A 22237-nucleotide genomic window follows, 5' to 3' on the forward strand; every position below is an offset into this window, starting at 1 on the left:
GACAGAGCTTTGTGGAACGCCCAGTAGCGGCGTGGCGTCGTGAGTTATTACGACTTGGTAGACATTTGCATCAGCAGGAAGAGGGCGTAACGAGGTGTGTGAGACTCGGGAGGCGAAAACACAGCAATGGTCATTACGGTGATTAGTACGCACATTCGTCTTTTACAAGCCCCACGATTCTTTCCTTGCTTCCCCCGCTCGCTTGCTCGCCCTCCCATATACGAACCGGCGCTTGCATCTCCCTCAACCCCAAAACAATCACAACAAGCACGCGCAGAGGGTATGGCGGAGATTCGCTTGCACACACATGCGTACACTATATTTCCTCTGACTGTGACACTAAAAAACAGGAAGGGAGTGCCTGGGCTTGACAGCAAACAAACCAACACGAAGAGATTTTTGGCAGGCTAAAGAGAGAGTAGTATCAAAGCTACAGGAATGCACCACCAGCAGCCCATTTCAGTTTTTTTTTCTCCACCCAGAGAGAGATACAGGGAGAGAGAGAGAGTATGCGCAGTGTTGTAGCAGACCTGAGCTGCTGGTAATTAGAATGGGCTCTGAGGAGAGACAGGCAGTGGAATGAATGCAAATGAATTCACTGGCTCCGGCACTTGGGCTCCTCAACCTCACTTTTCATACAGCATGCCTCACAGACATGGAGCTACTGACACAAAACAGAGCAGGGCCACACAGTAAACACTGGATGACATGACTGCGGACATGCACGTGCCAACACATACACACACACACACACACACACACACACACACACACACACACACACACACACACACACACACACACACACACACGAGTGTGCAAGTAAGATGTGGATCGAGCCCCGCAGTGCACGCGGAGAAGCGCGCGCCGATACAAATATGCACCGCCGCAATACGCTCGCTCACGCATTATACTAATCCTTGCAAATGCCACAGTGTTGCCTGTGAAAAGAGACAGAGGGGCGAGACTGCTTGTTCCGAGTGAGCGTCCACAGCGTGTCCCACAGCGGAATAAACAAAACCCTTCTTAATTGGTGTCGATTTGGAACGGAGTGATGATTCATCATGCAGAACTCCCTAGTAGAGTATTGGAAACCCAATCATTTCTAATCCATATGACCTTGACAGAGGGCCGGAGTGTCGGTCTCACTCTTTCCACGTGCGTCCGTCAGGGGCGGACAAAGCCAGGGCGTTGTGACTGACTTTACAACTCGTCGGGAAAAAAAACGCGATCTGCCAAAGTCAGATCACTTCGCTGATTGCTCGATCTGAGCCAGCAGCCCGATCTTTATGAAGCACTCAATTCTCCACAGTAGTCATAAATCAGGGTACTATAAGCTTTCCGTCTCGATGATGGCACGCCAGAGACACTATTTCCATACCACGCTGCTCCAGTCAATAATTCCCGTTCCCATTACATCTACCAGAAGCCGCTCTCGATCTGAGCGAAGGGAGTCCACCGGTGCCTCACCTCCCGGTGGTTTGGCGTGTGAAACTTTGATCAGCAACTCTGTGGCTCCTCTCAAGGAGAAGCAGGTCGTCTGTGAAGGGGTCCTGCTCTTTTGCTAGCCGGTGCTGCAAATGAGTCTAATTAACACATCTCCCTTCCTATCTTAACCAGGCATCCGGGGCCAACTAGAGCCTTATTATGTAGTAGATTATGCATGTAATGTCCCCACTGAGATTACAGTACGGAAAGCGATGCATGCATGCATATATATATATATATATATATATGTATATATATATATATATATATATATATATATATATATATATATATATATATATATATATATATGCACCGTGCACAAGAAGACAAGGCTGTGTGAATGGTGAATGTAAGGAGACTGGGGAAAATAGCAGGAAGGATGAGGGGCTGCTTGGTATTCCGACAGGAGTGTATAATAGATGGTGGAGGGAGATAGAGGTACAAAGAGAGCGCAGCGGAGAGAGAGAGAAAGAGTGCAAGAGAGAGAGAGAGAGAATAAAACGGGAAAAGATGTGCCTTCAGCACCACCTGCAGACTCGACCGGCGGCCATCTTGCGGTCAATGAGGTGAGCGCAGCCACCGGCCCTGGGTCAGCATTAACACGGGCCAATGACAAGTCGCCACTTGCCCTCTATTGCAACAACACCTTGCCGTTCCACTTCACCAACCACACCTATCACACCGGGCACGCACGCTCTTACAGCGCTCTCTTTGCGTCTGCCTCTCTCTTTTTTTTTATCCCCTCTCTTAAAATCCCTGACACACAAACGCACATGCACGCGCACATACACAACGGGAGAAGCTTAACAAATGTGGGAACAGATGCCCCACATCAGACTGCAGTTGCCCTCTGCTCCATGCGAGCCTCCAGAGAGACAGGGGGATACCGTTAACGAAGATAAGACCTCTGCTGTCTCAACACACGCCGATGCTGAACATACGTGCACACGCGCGCCTTTTTTCGGGCCGTTTGTTGATGTCCATATCAGTATAAATCTGTCAAGATGCAATCAGAATATCTGGTTGATAGCTCCAGTATGTGCTCACCTCTCCTCCTAATCCAGCCTCTCACTCTTTCAACCCTCAAAAGCACCAACTCTTCTTCATTAGTTGCTTTTGGTGTCATAATTCCCCTTCATCGAGGCCGCCACAGACCTCTGAGCGCTTTTTGAGGTTGTGTAGCATCTTTAAACAGGTGAAGAGGAAAACAAGACTCTTGTACTCTCTGAGAGAAGTCAGCGCGAGTGTCTTAATATGTGCATCCCCTCCTCCGGTTGCAAAAAGAAGTCAGATTGTATCAAAGTCTTCGCAAGACTCCTCACTTGATTTATTACCTCAGTAAACACTGCAAACACAAGTTTATGGTCTCAATCGCTGCTTTCAAGTCTTCTTCAGAACAGTGTGATGTTCATTTCATAAATTATGGTCCATTTAGAGTCAAATAGACCGTGAAGTGGGGTCTGCTTTAGGGCAGGGCTACAGTGGTGACAGGCCGCTGCCGCTACCAGAGTCATATACGACGTCTCTACGTCACTTCTCCGCACTCCAAATACGGTAAATTGTGTTCACAAGTCAAGATGGTGACGGCCAAATCGCTGAACTTGAGGCAGTCAGTTCACAACCCAATGGGTGACGTCACAGTGACGGTTTATGACTCGGACCTACAACTGAGGCAGAAAACACACTTTGTTGCCTTGTTACGTAACCGATGCAAACAACATTTGGCTGTGATGTATTGTTGATTTGGCTCACGATCAAAATTTGATAACATTTAATTTTGAGTAACTAAATAATAAAATAGTACAGCATCAGAAATGATAGAGATACAGTGACTAACTCTTTAGCCAAAGAGGATTGTATTTTTCACTCAAATGCTGTCGATGCGGTGTTGTTTACCTCGGGATTTCAGTTCAGATCGGTTTACACTTACTTTAAGGCACATCGTTAATATTGATATGCAGCCGCTTTAATTCAGGTGAAGCCCCATAAGTGCGCCATTCGATACACAAGGAGGGAAGCGTGCTTTAAAAGCCAGTGACATTTTGGGAGTACTATACATAGAAGTGCAGTCTGTTGAGGAGCACTGGCTAGCTGAAGGGTCAGCCAGGAGATCCGACTGAATAAACTTCAGCGAGAAAGAAAGAGACACGCGTACATAAACAGGAAGTGGTAGCTCTTGAGCTTGCTGTTTTTGGCCACCAATGAAGCGACAGCTTTTCATCTGATCGTTGGTGGATGAGACATGTAATCGCTTCGCTCTCCAGACACACTCACATAGGGAAAGTAGGGGGAATGGAGGGGGGGAACCAGAGCTGACATGGAGATGGATCAAGGTTTACAGGGTTGACACTTTCTGTGTTGATCTGACATCAATCTATCGTCCCTTATGGAGTTTCCTCTCCATCTGACATGGCCTGGATATCCCCTGGTTTTCTGAATTACATGATTAAAGATCTGTCCGCATATAAAAACTAGTTCCCCCTAGGCCGCATGACCACTGATCCATGTGATCCTCGTTCCTAAAATACCTCCCTCCCTCTGATGCAATAAAAACGCTTAACTTTGCAACTTGTCAGGAATATGCGGACGTGTTACAGCGTAATAATCAAATGCAAGATGAGACCTTGCATGGCAATCTCAAAATTAGGGGAGAGGTCAATACGCTATTACAGAGAAACAGCTAAGTGAGCACTTAAACGTAGCCAGGTGGAGGGATGTTTAGATAGCCATTAGCTAACAACACTTTATGACTATTCAGAAGCCACTTACAGGACACACACTTCCAGACACTTATAGCTATTAGCGGCCATTAACATTTGTGTATAATCATGTGAAATGATGTGCGAGAGCCTCGTCCGCAGCAGCAGCAACAGTAAGCTCGGGGAATATTAAGATCCATCGAGTGGATGGACGACGGCAATTCTGCAGCAGCGGAGAAGAGGGCGCGCAATGCAGGTGTGTACACAACGCATGTAGACATCCAAGCGCCCGGGTGTCTCATAAAATTCAAAACCCCCCGAAACAACCACAAAAACTAACAATCCCCAGCAGGAAGGGACATAAAGAGCCCGCATATTATATGGACATCAACCCTCCGTTTTCATACCGACCACCGGCAGTGAAAACGCGACACCGCTGCCCTGCACCTCACCAATCTCTTCTTCTATCCACAGCTGTGACTAAAAGGGCCACCGACCTCTGACACAGAAGCGTAAAAAAAAATAAAAAAAATTTAAACCAACAACTAGAAAAGACTGCCGGTGACCTCCTCTAAGAGGGTCAGTTTCTCAAGACTATAAAATCTGAAAAGGCAAAAAGATAATATTCTTCCTTAGGCATGACCGCGGAGACGGCGACGAAAGGATAGCGAAGGAGGGGGGGGGGGGGGGGAACTGAGCCAGGACCCCGGCCTTAATGCAGTTTGTAATTGTAAGTGTTGGTCTTTAATAAAAGCCCAGAGTATTTGGTCAGGCTAATAGACTGGGCTCTCTAAATCCTGCTCACCATGCATTATTCAACAGCCATTAGCTATCCCTTCATCTGGGAGGCTTTATGAGTCCCATCATCGGCTGGGACCCGGGCTAGGCACACCAGAGGTGTGTGAGGTGGGGAAGGAGAAGGGGGGATTAGCTTGGGAGAGAAAGAGGAGGGGAGGCAAATATAGGTACGGGATGGAAAAGAGGATTCTAAAGGCGAGCATCAAAGAGGAATGCTGGAGATGGGCGGGAGCGATGTGGCGCGCCGTAGGCAAAGGGCCTGTGATATGGAAACGAGGGCGAAGAAATGCCTGGATGAAAGCCACCACAGGTCAGGCGAGGGGGGGAGGGGTGACCGGCAGGGAAACGGAGCGAGATGCGTGGCCGCCCAGGTGTGGGACGGCCAGCCCGCGGGTCAGATGAAGACCAGAGTAGCGTCAGAGAGAAGAAAGAGCGATGCCAGCCCGAAGTGGCATTTTCTGTGGGCCGGGGACATAAATGTCAGATGCTTCCCTCCCTCCGCCCTCTCGACCTTTTCTTCTTTTTTTTTTTTGTCGATTCCCCTCACCTCCCACTCAACATCCCCCCATTTCTCCCACTCTACCTCCTGCATGCCCTTCTCAATCTGCCCACCATCTCCCTTGCCTCCCTCCCGTCTCCCAAGAGCGGTGCCAGTGGTAATTTTGCTTTTAGAGACGAGGGGAAGGCCGCGAAACACATGGAGATGCAGGCTGCTCAGTTACCATGGTATCACCGGCCAACAGGAATGGCGCCAAGACCGGGGACGCGTATGTGCTTCCGTGCGCACGTGTGTGTGTGTCTGTTTATGTGTGTGTGTTTGTGTGTGTGGGCCTGGCCGTGAGCGTGCACGCTCCTGAGTGCATCTACACGTCTGGGTAATGGGTGTTTAGCAGGCCTGCCAGACTCATCCCAGCCCCTGCCCTCCCAGACTACCAGGTTCTCCTGACCCTCTGCGGCAGCCCAAGGACACACTCCTGTCTCTCTAATTAAAACACAGCCCTGACACGCACACCACACACTCGCACGCCGCACACACACACACACACACACACACGCACACCCTGCAGGTCTGCAGCTTAAAATAACCTTAAAAGGAACAAGCCGAGCCATCATCCCTGCACTCAACACCTCTTCAGAATTCACCCGGTGTTTGCTCGCCAGGCAGCTCCCAGGCAGACTCAATCTGCAGGGAGATGCGCAGCACCGCGCTGCGTCTTCGGATGCAGCGCTCGCTTGTGAGAGGAGTCATCGAAAGGGGGCGCATGTGCTATTGCATGGTCGTCCTGCAAAAACGACGGTGGCGGCGGCGCTTTTACTCTCTCTCCGGGGAAATAACGGTCTGCAGAACTGTTTGCGACCATCAGAAAATCACAGAGAGGTTTCTGGAAAACTGTCAGTGTGTGCATGTGGGCTCAATGCTAGGTAAGCAATGCATAAAACATCGCTGCACATACACGAGTCCCTCCATTTCAGGCTGTCAGGTGGTTGCCATCTTGCCCAGACTTTTTGAATCGTCGGTTCCAAACCACAATTAAGCCTCCTGTATGCTTTCGCAGAGGCATCGTTCTCTCTTACTGTTGGCAGCGCACAACATTAACATTAACGGTGTGTATTCTCATAAACCGATGCCTTGGCACGCCTTAGTCGACTCAAGGGGGACCGAAGATGGCTCTTGGCCGTCCACGCTCCCCGCATTACGTGCATTGTTTCGAGAGGGAGAAACGAAGATGTGAGGACATCACACGTGACACTCAGCGGCGAGACAGCCTCTTCACTTCATCTCCAGCAGACAATTTAGCATGTTTACTTCCTCGTTAAGCGCATGAGAGACCCTGATGAAGGAATCCCGGGGAGGCAATGGCGTCCTGTCACTGTGGGTTACCACTGCAGCATGATTTAATGGAACTGTCTGTCAGAGGGCCGAACAACAGCCTGTCAACCAACAAGCAGGGGAAACACGCACAGCGTACACACTCTCGCCAGTAAGTGTGCTCGGTAAAAAAAAAAAAAAAACACAATGGAGATGGATTGTCAAAAACTCACTGCTCTCTCTCTCTCTCTCTCTCTCCTTCTCCATCATACACACACAGGCAGGCACACAAAATAAGAAGAGGGGCGGGGGGAAAAAGCAAAAGCACATATGTCCGAAAAGGTTCTGGCGAGAGCTAAGACAGGCGGATTTAAGCGCAGAGACGCTCAGAGCAGCACTAGGAAAAATAAATAAATAAAAATCTCCGGCACACATCCCCGGCAAAGGCCCCCCTACCGGGAGAGGAGATGAGTGCCAAGGAAAAGCGCTCGCTGCATCAAGCGAGCGCAGGTGTTATCGGAGTTTGTGGTTAGATCCCGCCACACAAAGTACCGGTGTCATCTCCGCGGAAGCAGCAGTCGCAGAAAAAAACATTTAAATAAAAAAAAGAATCAGCTGAACCAATGTAACGAATGTTCTCCCAAAGTATTAAGCAGATAATTCTACGTGTGAAAGCCAAAGCTCATAATAGTGGCACTGTTAGGTTGTAGCTCGGGGGTTGATTCCCCACCCAATGAACGAGGAGGAGAGCAATCACACCAGCCAGGCATTGGGCCTTTGATATGGAACCTTCTCTCTATTGTGCATTTCCACCATCATCCCAAACTGGCAGGACAGAAAGCTCTGATTAGCATCAAAGCCTTTGATTGCCCCACTCAACAATCAGAGCCGCTCTCCTGTACGAGGCCTTCGCTCATTTGTGCGTCGTGGTGACATTGGTGGGAGGGGGAGAGGAAGAGGGAGAGAGAGAGAGAGGCAGAAAGAGAAACATACAGGGCATATGAAAGAAAACGACTCCTGCATATGCGAGAACATTATGTGCATTTGCTTGTGCAAGCCCACGCGTGCACTTTAGGGCCTAATGCTGCGAGATGAACCCAAAATGGTTGCCTAATATGCCTCTAAAGCCCACCTTTTTCTGATGGTTTCACACCACAGCATGAAAAAAAACATCAAAAAACCTAAAGACAGCTTCTTTAAAGATATTTCTCTCTCTCTCTCTCTCTCTCTCTCTCTCTCTCTCTCTCTCTCTCTCTCTCTCTCTCTCTCTCTCTCTCTCTCTCTCTCTCTCTCTCTCTCTCTCTCTCTCTCTCTCTCTCTCTCTCTCTCTCTCTCTCTCTCTAGCTTAAATATGATTAGCTGCAGAGGACATTGTAGCTCTCTCCACAGCTAATACATTTAGTATGGATTGTCTGAGGGGGTAAGGATACAGCGAGAGTCAAGATCAATACTCCAAGTCAGAGTCTGTCTGGAGAGGAGGAACCATGCTGCGAGACGGTTAGCGGTTCTGAAGCAGCGAATGCTGTCTGGAAGTACCGAATGCCAGGAATCCCACAATATTGAACCCTTCTTCAAAAAAAGGGTAATGCTTAATGCTCGAGTCGGGGAGGTGGGTTATGCTGAGCGTCTACATCAGGCGAGGAGCTTGTTGAAGATTTGTTGTGGATATGTCTGAGGACGGGGATTTATATAAACCAAAATCAGGATGATTCCTTATAGTCTATATAGTGCACCACTTAAGACCAGAGCCCCATAGGGTCTTGTGCCTCCATAGGGCTGATGTCAAAAGTGGTGCTCTAAATAGAGAAAAGGGTGTCCTTTGAGATAGGGGGGAGGACCCAGATTTAAGTAGCATCATTTGCATGCGTGAATCCCTCACTTAAGCCCATTTGAATCGCACACTCGAGCAGCTACAGACACACAAAAAACGCACATGCGCGCACCAGCACGCGAAAACGTCTTGGGCACATTGACACGGACATGTACGCACACACACGAACACACACACACACACACGAACACAAACTTAGCACGGACACGTTCTCTCGCCCCCCCCCCTTTCGTTGAGTCAGAGGACATTAGCACTGCATCTATTTCTGGAAGCCCATTAAGGCCGTAAAACATTTAAGATCTACACAGAGTGATTCTGACTGTCAGAATGACCCGTTCTTTCCCCATTTCTCTCGCTCGTGTATAAAAAAGCTGACACGAAGCTTGTGACAGAAACATGTATTCGGTGCCGTTCCGGATTCGGCTGAGTGGGCTGGCACGGCGGCTGGATGGGAGGGAGCGGGGTTGAGAGGAGCTTGGTGGAGGTGGGGCTGGGTTGTGTGAGATATGCGGGCGTGCGCCCGCCAAATGGGTCCATTTTGCTGAAATGTGAAGCCTGCACTTTTCTGACACGCTACAATAAATCTATCAATTGTGTGTATGTGTGTGTGTGTCGAGGTGGGGGTGTAATGTGTGTGTGCACCATGCATGAAGAGGAAATTGGTGGCATCTAAACAGGAAATATCCCCTTCTTTCCCCTCCATAGATGTGACAGTCACAGTAACAGGGCAACAGCTCGACTCACCATAACACAGGCTGGCATATGCCTTATAATGGAAATGCATTGTACCAGTCGGGGGCGAACAAGGGCTCCTGTGTGTGCACACGCACGCGCACAAGCCAACGTGGACACCCTAGTCTGCCTCCCATCTCAAATCTATACATAAATTTATCATTCGCTGTCCAGTGAGAACCAAATCCATGAAAGCGGCAATGCTAGGCTGCTTTAATGTGAAATGACAGGCTTCTAGGCAGCTCTTGGAAGCCTAACAAGCTTGAACATTCTCTATTTCCAGAGGGGGAGTGCAGAGTGCTAGCAGAACATTAGCTTTACTATATTTATATTCATATATGGTCCATAATTGCACACAATCTTAAACACCCCCTCAGCCTGTGTTTCATCCATGTGGAAAAAAGGCATTTGCTTTGGCAGACGCTCCGTGTCCTTTGCTAAGCAACTACTTGTTGCTGTAATGTATGTGGACATCCTTGGCTCCCTTACATTCGTGTGTCTTTGAGCTGTGACCTTGGAGTCCAGAAAGGCCTAATTGCATGTCACAAATGTTTGCTGGATCCAGCTACATGGAAGTGAAATACTCCTACACAGGAAAAATACACTAACTTTATCAGTCGTCGTTTTATACTTTTAGCAAGTAACTGAAAAATCACAACTTGTACATTTTTTTATTAGAATTTTAAAGCAAAGTTTTGTAGAGTAAGGAGTTTTGTTGGTGATGGATGATCTGAAGTCATGGATTGTATCACATGAAAGGGTCAATCAAATGACAGATAACGATAAAAGGCCTTCGTTGTCTCAGCAATAATTTCTTGACATTGTGAATTATTGCAGAAATGCTCTCTATCAAATAATTAGAGGTGTTGAAAATAATAACTTTCGTTGTTAAGATACATCCACTAACAAAATAATCCATTCATATTTTGTTAATGAGAGGGGAAAAATATTTCTGCATAACCTGTACTTTATATACACAGCTCAATTTAAAAATATTGACTACATGAGCACAAAATACATAATGTAAATGACTTTGTGCTGTGTTGTCTGCACCAACAGAGATTTGCTGTACTAACTGAGCTTTTTTTCTTCTCTTTAACAGTGGACAATTCGTATGACCTACGAGATTTCTGAGCTGATCTAATTTATAGAACATCAATAAAACCTCATTAAATACATGGAGATAACACTTCTGGTTTAAGGCAGAGCGGCGGCTGTATCGCCGTGTTCCCGACATGCTCCATTGGCGAACACTTGGGTGTGAGACATCGGATGGACAGTGAAACCAGAGAGGCCTAAAATATTTTTTGTGGGAAATTTATAGCAGCATTAAGAGTTACATAATCCAGACAATGAAGCTTTTTGTTAATGCTTCATTTGGCTGAACTTTAGATGCCCTTTTGTGTCGAGTTCTCCTCTCTGTCTGCACTTTTATTCACGATAATTAACATTCCCAAGACATGCAAGAAATAAAGTATTCTCAACCAAGCAACTATGATGTTTATCTTTTACGTACAAGTTATTATTTCCCCAAGTAAACTTTCTGTACCTTCTATTTATGAGGTATTTTCCCGCTATTGACAAAATTTGCCCAGCGCATCAGCCAACATCGATCCGCGCTTTGGTTGTTCCTCATATCTTTTTCCTCTCTGACTTCTGCTCAATCTCAACAAAAGCAAAAAATAATCTGACCACAAAAGCCTTTCCCCCGGGGCCCTACCCTATACATTTGCTACACAGTGCTATTGCTTGTAAGCCATGTTTTGGACCTTCAAGTCTGCAATTACACAAGTGACTGAAATGAGAAAAAAACAAACATGTCAAAGAAATTGGGGAAACAGAAAGAAACTATTTCCTCCTACCTTGACCAGGGGAGGAAGCCCACCGGCCCTGTACTTCTAATTGATATACAACTTATTGTTTTTTTTATGGTTTTATTAGTGGAGAGATTTGCATCCCCTACCAAACAAATGGCCAAACAGCCAGCTGACGAGAACTCGACCCCTCACTGGCTTCCCACAAACAAACACTGACAACTACAGCCCGACTGAAACCTAAAACCTTTGTGGAGGTAAACCGATGTGCAGTGTAAACTAGCACTGGGTAATAATTAGATCCCGACCCTCTTGTGCTGGAAGACGTTTAATTCAGGCTGAAATGGACGGCACATTTTCACCTCTCCGAGAAGTCCCCACGGCGGATCAAAAAGGTATGTATCAAGTCTCACGAGGGCCCATTATGGTACACCTGTTAAAAAAAAAAATCTTTTTGATACAAACACAAAACCCTCCTGTAAAAAAAACTCTGCCTGAGTGGGTTCAGTGTTCCCATGTATTGACTGTGAAAGTGAATTTCCTCTCTGAGGATAATAAAGTATCTGTCCACTTTACTGAGGTGCAGGGTTGTACCGCCTTTGTCAATAATTTTCGTGTAGATGTGTTTTCTCAGTGAGCCTACTGCAGCACCGGGGACTGGTCAATATCCCACAATGCACCTCTGACCTGTGAGCAAACTTGCCTCCCTCTTCCTTTCAACTTCCGAGGGACATTGATTTTCCAGCGTCTCCCACTCACGTGGAAACGTGTCAATTTGAGGGATGTATTATAAGTACGGATCAGGGGGCTTTTTCGAATATGGACACGAATATCGAGAGGAACAATTGTGGCTAACACAGCATCCCGAAGACGAAGCCAAGATCAGCCGCCGATGTTATTGTTCTCCTGATCACCAAGTACAGTGTGTCAGTGTGAAGAGTGTTACACCACGGATGTATGATATGTGAGGCGCTATTCTAGGGTGAAAATGGGTGTGCGAGTGTGTGTGTGTGTGTGTGTGTGTGTGTGTGTGTGTGTGTGTGTGTGTGTGATAGTGGGAAAAGGCGAGATCTAGGTCTTTGTGATGAATCTGTTTCAGTGGCAAGGAAGGTGCTGCGAGCAGCATGCCGTCTGTTAATTCACATTCGCCGCGGGGGGTTCGAGTCTGTGGCTGGTGATACCGGGAGGTGCTGAGAAATGAAGGGACAGAAGAAAGAGAGGCTTGACAAGCGCACAAAAGCAATGTGCTTTTTTGGCGGAGGGTACCCGATGTTTAACCGTCAGCAAAACAAAATTAAAAGACAAACTATACCTGTAACTTTCCTGGCTGGTTCCCTTGTGGTTGCACCCAGCAAATACAGTAATTGCACACGAAAAATATTGCAATGTGGCCACACTACGGCGTGGAAAGAAATCTGCTTCATGGAATAAATATTCCAGCTCGACATGCGGTGGAGTGTGAAGCCACTCTGTGCTTGCAGAGAAAATTAGCTGGAACAGCAATCTCAACTGGAGAGGTTTTGATCTCTGAGCCATCATGTCATGTCATTAAAGTATTAAGCGATGATTGCAGCAACACCGACCGGCCTTGTTTATTTCACAAGTAATTATAACCCCGTGTTGCATCCACGCAATCATAACCATCGTCTGTGATGAATCTTCCCCCCACAGAGTTGCCTCTCACGGCCGCACATCCGTCATAAGTGCATTAATCTATAGATTTCCTCTCATCCGCCTCTGGCCAAAAATCACAAGCGACTGTGCATCACCCTGCATTCAGCCCACTAATGTAGCACACAACTGCATACACAGTATACAGTTCACTTGAAACGTCACACTGCTTATACCTCCCCCTAACCACACACACGCTCTTTATTTACCTTCCTCTGCCTGGGATATCAGGGGAAATCCATCCAGCAAAGACGGTCCAAATGTAAATAGCTCTTTGCAAAAGCCCTGCCCACTCAAGATCACACCGAGAGAAAAAGAAGTAGCAATGCCCGGGGCGATGAGGACAAGATGATGCAGTTAGTCCAAACTAAGACGATTCATGTTTAGCTGCTATCTGGATCTCTTTGTGTTGTACCGGTTTGAAACACGGCTCTGGGATCGTTTCATGGTTGTTGCAACCGCTCTGTTTCTTGTCTTGTAAAGCGTAAGAGAAAAGACACCGCTACATCGGCCCACATCACATAAATCAGGCATGAAAGCATAATGGTGAGGATTTGACTGAGGGCAACCGGGGGCAAGGACAGACATATGAGATATTGCTCTCATTCATTCTTCCGCCACACGTTTCCCCTCCGCCCCGCCTGTGAGGTGACCCATCTCTGGTGCTGACCCAAAAACACAAGAAAGAAGAACCGCATCCACCTATTGCCAACCGCATACCCCATTATCTCTCTCCCTCTCCACCTCGCTCTCTCTCTCTCTCTCTCTCTCTCTCTCTCTCTCTCTCTTTCTCTGGCTCTGCAGCTACGAGAGGGAACGGCTCGTGCCTCCCCGAGGTGATCATCTCTCAACACATCTCAGAGGCTACACTCATATTTCTGCTCGTTCCCAAATCGTACAGGGATCTTCCAAGCGCTCAGGCAAGGGCTGCAGTCATTCCCTTTATTCCACCACAGTTGAAAAACAATAGATGAATGTACCTTAAATGTAACACCAGTTTCTCCAGGGACGAAGGGAGGGAGACTTTAAGAATCGCCAGAGCGTAACCTCTCGGTCTAAAAACTACAGACCGGTAGACCCTCCGACAGATTAAAATACACCCAGAGGATCCAGATAGTCAAAAGGGGAAATCGGCTCGCAGTGTCTTTGAGCCTGCTAACCTTCATGCTTCATCATGTATGCTGCTCATTAGTTTTATTCAGAATTAACTAATCAAATCACATAACTGACCGTTCACTTAACCTCTGACACGGACAGCAATTACCCAATCATAGTTTAGCAACCGTAACTATGGCTTATCAGGTAGGGGAAGTTTACAGGCAACCCCATCCAACTTATTAGCCAAGATAGCAAAATATTTCCAAAACACATTGGTTAGCCCTCATCCTAGCCTTTTCTTTTTCTTCAACAATAACTTTTTGAAACGATAAACAACAACGCAGAAATATATCTTTTGTCTTCACTGATCAAGTACTGTATGTCAGCTAAACAGGATTATGTTAGAACGAAAGAAGGCGTTCCTTACACGTTTCTTTATTATAAAACTAAGTCTGACTAGTTTCATGTACACATACTCATGAACATGAAGCAACGTACTCTTTTTACATTACATTTCATTTCCTTTAGCTGATGCTTTTATCCAAAGCGACTTTAAATAAGTGCATTTAACCGCGAGTACAAACTCAGAAAAACAAGAATCAGAAAAGTACAATTTCTTCAATAAAGTCAAACAACAAAGTGCTATCAGTAAGTGCCGTTTAAGTGCTACTAAAGTGCTACTACTGCGCTACCTTCCTTATTCAAGGTGTCGTCGAAAAAGTGTGTTTTTAGTTTGCGATGGAAGATGTAGACACTTTCTGCTGTCCTCCTGTCAATGGAGAGCTCATTCCACCGTTGAGGAGCCAGGACTGCAACCAGTCGAGACTTTGTTGAGTGTTTAGCTCGCAGTGACGGCGCTACAAGCCTGTTATTTCAACATCTTCTTTGCCAATCATCAAGTGATGATGCTCTAGCTTTATGCCTGGGTGATGTAACGGTAGCTTCACCACAACATCATGTAGCCAATAAGTGTGGCGTAATGTAAGTAACATTTAAAAAGATTTTAAACCAACTCAGGGAGCTAATGTTAGCTTTGATAGCTAGCTCACTAGCGAGCTAAACTTGATCATTTTTTCCCCCTGTGACCGGAATCATTTCAGCCGGCAGAGTCAACGGTTAGACATGAGATGCTACCGAATTCAGGAAATCAAAAATGACTATAAATTGCGATCGTAAAAAGCTACCACTGTTATCATTATAAACCATTGTGTGTCATGCATGAGTGAAAAGCTTGATGGGCATTCTCTGGTTTTCTTTTCCTCTTGGAGTAGAAGTGCAGCATTACTCCAACAAACGCCCATTAAAAGCAGGCTATTACAAAGGCTACAGTACATAAACACAGGCCCCCCCTTGAGTTATAATAAGTCCAATGCGGAAATACCTCAAACCCACTTCAAACACCTCCACATTTAGTTGGATTTGATATTGTGTTTCCTGCTCTCCTTTCCTTAATGATTGCTCGCTATTTCTTTAATACTCCACTTTGCAATCATGATGATTAAAGTTGAGTTAACCTGCTGTTTGCACAGAGTCTATTTGAGTCAGCTTAAAATAGTAAAAGTTTGCTCTTTACATCTTGCTCCATGTAGTCTCTTTAATTCTGTGTGTGTGTGTGTGTGTGTGTGTGTGTGTGTGTGTGTGTGTGTGTGTGTGTGTGTGTTGGGGGGGGGGGGGGGGGGGTATTGGTCACATCGTGCACTGAATATTATCCACCTTGGCCAGACTCACTGCACCGGCTGGTGTTGATCTGATTCAGCTAGTATACACACACACACACACACACACACGCACAAACACGCACAGACAGGAGAAAAACAAAACATCTGTTTGGAACGAAACACGCACAGACACAAAAGCAAAGTGCACACTGACTTGGAAGCACTCGGACACGCACAAGTATATGCTGTGCACATTCATGCTCACACACACACACACACACACACACACACACACACACACACACGCCCACTGCATATGCACACACATAAACACTATCTCGAAATGGCATCGAGCATCTGTTTGGACAGCGCCACGCATTTGTTTTTTTGTGAAACACTGGCAAGAGCCCTGCATTGGCCACCAGAAGCTTTCCTACTGCAGCAGCAGCGTGACCGGGTGACCGAGCAGCCGTCCAATTGTCTGCTCGCCTCATCCGCGTGCTCACACACACACACACGCACGCACGCACACGCAGGCTTTCAACCGCAGACACGGCGATGCAAATTAAGTACCTCCCCTCCCACTGACACCGCCACTCTCTTTTCCCAAGTCACCCATAAAATGCTCATGCTTTTAGCGGCATTCGGAAGCATTTTAAGAAGCTATTTATTTAACAGCATGATTATGTATCTGGTGTTAGGGCGATCTATCTCGCAAAGTGATTGGGTGCGCTATTAACGCCCTCTCCTCTGGCACATGTGGCAGCTGTGCAGAGGACGGGGAGGGACGGGGGCGGGGAACGGGGACTCTACCATTTGGCATGTTTGCTATTATTTTCCATATGTACACATTGCAATCCTCGACACGGTGTGACGGCGTAATAATAAATGAATCTGTTGCGTGGGAAAGACGTGGTCAATCAAACATGCCGTGAGCCCAGGTGGGCATCAGCGTCCGGTGTCGTCTTTCTAAAAGATAAATGCTATAAATAAAGCCGGCCCGCTTTCAGGTCCAGGGCCTTGAGATAATTCCACGTATTGTAAATATGACGGTGATGCCTCTTGCCAATCTGTCATGTCTCATCTTCACAAATGTATCTCTTCAGGGAGCAGCCGCTTTAGCATTTAGCATGTACATACATCACATCAATGTCACTCGAAAAAAAGCACCCAATTTGTATTGCCGACAGCTTAGTTGGGGCCAAGTCGTTCGTGAGAGGAAAAAGCAGCGCGAGAAAGACAGACAGTGGCGACAGAAACCGAGTGCAAAAATAAACAGGAACGGTGAAGGAGAGAACCTGGGACTCCGAGGCAGAGAGAGTAAAGCCAAGGCCTGGAGGAGTTTTTAGTTATTTACATATGCAGATTCTGGTCACCCCAGATCCCTACCCTCATCAGGAGAAACCAATTAAAACTCTCTTCATTTAATGTTTACCTTAATTAACCGTAACAATTAATGGCTTTCCGAAGTCCTGTTGTGGCTTTTTCAATTAAAAGCTGCCTGTGACAAAGGTTGCAATCCAATCCTATAAATCATGCAGACAATGCTGGAGTGAGTGGAAGAAGTCCATCCCACGGCAAAGTGAATGAGTGAAATAGGCTCATATATCACCAGTTTTTTTTTTCTTTTTTTCTTTAGATGCGGACAACGAGTGGACAACGGGCACACGTGGGGGCATATTGTTCACGCAGGTGTCCAGCCGCCCCCGAACCCTCCAAACCGCACTCGTACCGGTCAGCAGATTGTTGGGTGAGACCCAGTGGACCATTAGCCGCCCGTAGCTGCCAGGGCTTGAGAGCTGATAATGACAGGTGGTGTACAGACCCCGGAGGTCTGACAGGCTCAGGGCACCGTGCCATGTAACAACAGCCTTTACTACTGGCACCGCGGCTGCGAAGGCAGCCTTTAACACTGGCACCGACGCAGCCGCGGCAGAAGTATCCCTGGCAGTATCGCTACGGCTGTGTCGGAGGAGTAGCTATTACTGTGGGCAGTTAAACTAAAATGGCAGCGGCTGTTAATGGCGGGTAGGGGTGGGGAGGACCACGACGTTGCCATTACTATCACTGACATGCTCTTGGCAAATGCATTCAAATCCCAATGTCGGCTCAGATGACAATTCTGATTATCAGAATAACAATGAACCTGTGGGTTTTGCTATTCAGGCGAGCCTTTTTCTCAGCAGAAGCCTGCTTCGCGACAAGTCCCATTCATCCCCACAGATGCTATTGTGCAGTGTGAAAAGGTCCAGATATGCTTACTTCTCTTTTCCCTTTTTCCGACATTGTTCAATTAGGCTTTCTAGGTTGCCCATTCATTCATAGAAGCCGGAGTCTTTTCTCTGTGGCTGTACTGCAGACACCTCAGGTAAACTAAACAAAAAAAAAAGAAAATTCTATTTTGGGGGGCGTAGAAAAGAAAAGTAATCACCGCTACAAAATAATAAACCCCACTGACCCCCTTACACCTACAGAACACGTGTGGCTATCTGTGTGCGTGTGTGTGTGTGTTAAGTGTTGTGTGTGTGTGTGTCCATGCTGTACAAGCACCTTTTGTGTCCCCCGCCCCCTCTCAGCCTCACTCCCCCAGTGCAGAACACTCTGATTTGCGCTAATCTCTCGGTACACTCTCAGTGTTATTGTTCCTTTCTGCTGTGAGCTTATTCATGTGCCACTCACCATGCTCTCCTCTCGTTTTAATACTCCAACAGCGCTGGAAGCTAAAAAAAAAAAAAAAAAACCTGTTTTAAGCCAGCTTATTTGACTGTTTATTAAAAAAAAAAAAAGTAAAATAAATAATTGCGCTCGCCTCTCACCTCCTCTGCTGCGCAGGTGACGGTGGAGTTGCGCGGGATTTGTCTGCTTATTAAAATGGCAAGTAGCGGTTGGACTCTGTGATGTTTCCATCACACAGTTTATGTATACAGACAGCCTGTAGGCTGCCGGAGGACAACGTGAGATGAAAGCAGCGGTTGATGTTCTGATTTGATGACTGTTTCCATGGCAGCGAGATGAGGATGGAGATGGGGTGTTAGCGTTCAGGGAGAGAGAGAAAGAGAGAGAGAGAGAGAGAATATGATCTTTCCCCCTCTCTCTCTCTTTTTCTCACATACACAAACACATGCTCCTCTATACTACAGTCCAGTAGGTCCTTCTTTGGATCAGTGAGCTGTAAAGGTCCATCATTAGGACAACAGGGTGGGGTCTAACATTCTGACAGCTTGTCATGAACAGCAGCCTGCATGACTACCTCTGTGATGAGGCTGCTATTAGCGCGAGGAAAAAAACCACACGATTGTACTGTTGCTACAATGAGGCACCTGGCGGATTCATGGTAGCTCTCCAGCCTCTGCTGGATGGGCTGAACGGGGCGGTTCAATAAAAACGGTTTCTGGCTCCAGTGGACGTGTTTATAGCGTTTCCTCTGGCCAACCGCGGCACCAGGGTTAAGTTGATCATCTCTCACTCTGGTAAAATAGCCAGGGGAGTCCGTGTACCACTAGATCAACTCTACAACTTAAAGACCCTAAACGTTACAGCTCAGATGATCGATATGGCACTGAGCAATGTTCTTTACGAGCTAATAGACAAATCCATTCCTGCAAAACCCCTTGGGCCTTGGGGAGGCAATAGGGAAGTTAGAGTATGCGGCTGTTTGCCTGTTGTTGCCACTTAAGACCTCTGCTCGCTCGCACGCACACACAAAAACATGCCGGGGAAGTTGGAGGAGACACTCGGACGCAGCTTGTGTGTCTTGTATGTCCATATGTGCATCCATAACGCCTCTATTGCTGAGGGTGCTGCAGTTTCTTGACTCCGCCGAGGTTATCGCGGCTGCAGTGCTGCCGAAAGGAGATTTACGCCCTCAACATCAGAGGGAGGGAAAAACACATAAAACCCATTTTATTCACATTGCTTAAAATGCTCTTATCGGACACTATTGGATAAAGGGGGGTGGGCTCACATAAAAAGATTTGTAATTCCCTCGCCATCTAATTAAAAGTCCAGATTGCCTATTAAATGTCAGAATTGCATCATGAAGTAGAGAAATCCTGAAATTCTGATTCCCATCTGAAATCTAATTCAGTGTAACACCTGTTGCTCTTACACCCGATTCCATCAGTTCCTCCACACGGTATGCCAAACTTAGCTATAACATATATCACATGACGCTAGCTACAATGAAATGCATACAGGCAAACACGTTCTAGTTCATTTTTTTAGTTTTTGCGATTATAACTAGTTTCAGACTAGTGCAGAGAAAACATAAAAAATACACATTTACGATGCGTATTTTACACTTTTTCCATTTGTATTTGCAGATTTCTCCTAAATTCATCGAAAGTTAGCATTAGATAACGCATCATATGCATATGCAAAGCCGTAAGACAACAAATAAATGGCTTAATGTGACTAGTCAACTGTGGAAATTAATTGTGATATCGTTGTAGAAAAACAGATTTCCTCACTGATATATGCTGTTTCATGGCCTGTGACTTCTGAGTGATCTTTAATCTAATTATGAGTCTTGTGGTGTGAACGTTCCTTTACACAAAGCTCAGTTTCAAGCGATCTTCTATATCGCTTACGTAGACCCAACCTTCCAGTTTCATTCTATCTATATTCTGAAGGGTCTGTTCATATACCATGCATAGCCTGATTTATAGAGCATTTTATTCCTTCAACATGGCAAAAAAAATAAAATTGCATCGGTGTTTTATGATTTATGGAGTGATACAAAAACCACCCTCAGTAAAAAACTTTGACTCCAATACGTCAACAAAATGAAACAAGAATTTGGAACCGAGTTTTATTCAATGTTCAAAATATGTGTCTTAATATCAGTATATATCTATTAGTTGATTATTTATTTTTGGATTGTAATCATCAATATTTTGAAGGTTTTTTAAATTATTCATAGCATGATTTATACAACAAATATATCTCTAATATGTTATGAAACAAGAGTTCTGAACCTCGGCTTTATCCAATGTTCAGATTCCTCTTTTGGAACAAGTTCGCACATTGTACAGAAAACTTGTAATACCCAAAAAATAATCATCTCAATGCAAGTAATCAATTGTGAAAGTTTCACAGCGAGGTCTACGGTTCATTTTTGTTTTTTTAACCCTAATCACCTGGGGCGTCGCCACTTCCAAAGCGTATAAAAGCTAAACCTGGCCAGGACTTTCTGATGATGGCTCGGTCAGATCCCGTCTAATGTCTTCACTTGCCAGCGAGCCTCTCAGTCTTCCTGTGTTCTCAGTGCCCTCACTTTGTCTTTCTCTGTGCCGTATGCTTGCTCATTAAACCTTAAGGTCACTCTTTCCCTCCACGCTCCAAACCCTTTGTCTTGACGCCCTTGCTAACCTTCTGCAACACTTACTTCGACACAGCTTGGCCAAACTTGACTGCGAAACTTTGGCACATCATTATAAAAAATAATGGGCCATGTTTATAAAAGATACGAGGGCCCTTTGTGACATTGTGCGGTTCCCCCAGGCCCCCAAACGACTTGGTTTATAGCCGCCATGTAACATTTATGTTTAAGGTAACATTCATGCTTGTCTTATTTCGAGGCAAGGACAACAGCTACACTGGGAAAAAAATATTCTAAATGACTTTATTTGAAGGTCTAATGGCAGCAATCTATTTTGGGGCAATATGCCTCATTTAGTGTTGGTAAGTATAGACCTGGCAGGCTTCTCCTGTACCTTTTTACAGAGTTCACTCTCTCATTCAAGACAAAGAACATTCGCAATGCTTATACTTCATACATTGGTTAAGCATTGGATAAGCACATTGGTTTTAGAAGAAAATGAAATTAGTGAGCCCCTTCCTGTATTGCACATCTTAAACATTGTTTTATTTTTATTCTATAGTGTTTATACTTTCACAAAAATAGTGACAAATGTACATATATCAGAATTCCCTCTGAGCCATTATGGGATATATATAGGGCTTCTTTCATGTGACAGAGTCCAAAACCCAAATGTTTTCAATTTGCAACTCTTAAGATTCGAGAAGCTAAAAAAATAAAAAATAAATTAAAAAAAAGAACAAGCTGTTGGTTGGTTTGCCATCCATCTTGGACAATTCCAGTGTTGAAAAATGCATGTTTTACACATGAACAAAATTAATTAATATTTAGAAAGCGAATTTGTTTGAGAAATGAGTGTGCTCAGATTGAATTCAAGAGGCGCAAGCTGGCAAGTGTAAATAAATTCATGGCGACGATTAACGGGGGAAGGGACTCACATATCTGTTCAAATGACTTTGTCTCCGTTGAGTAAAATATTCATTTAGCTAACATCCAGCTTTGAAATATTAATACCAGCCTGTTGAACAGAGAATAACTTTTTTTAATTTCTTCAAATTTTGCCAGGAATATTTTCACGAACAAGGATTTTTTTTTGTTGGCGGAAGGCGCAACATTGGACATGAGACTTTAGACGGGACAAACAACAATCACGCCATAATATCTTGTTGTGTTTGTTTGTGTGGAGCAATAACACCGTGTCACTGCCTGGTCAGCATAACAGATGTGGGCCGACATGTGTCTTGACGCAGGGGGATTACATTTCGTACAGGACTGTGTTATTCTTTTCACCACTACTACTCTCAAAAAAGGGTTG

At 45.6% G+C, this 22237-nt stretch overlaps 1 protein-coding gene across 3 annotated transcripts in view; it reads right to left on the reverse strand.

Annotated features, from left to right (window-relative positions):
• Positions 1 to 22237, reverse strand: part of tenm1 (teneurin transmembrane protein 1) — a 165157-nt gene that overhangs the window by 120841 nt on the left and 22079 nt on the right. The gene's annotated exons all lie outside the window — the stretch shown is intronic.

The sequence above is a fragment of the Clinocottus analis genome, unplaced genomic scaffold (genome assembly GCF_023055335.1).
Source record: "Clinocottus analis isolate CAN_PGR_092001 unplaced genomic scaffold, fCliAna1.0.p SCAF_10, whole genome shotgun sequence".
In the NCBI taxonomy this organism is placed as follows: domain Eukaryota; kingdom Metazoa; phylum Chordata; class Actinopteri; order Perciformes; family Cottidae; genus Clinocottus; species Clinocottus analis.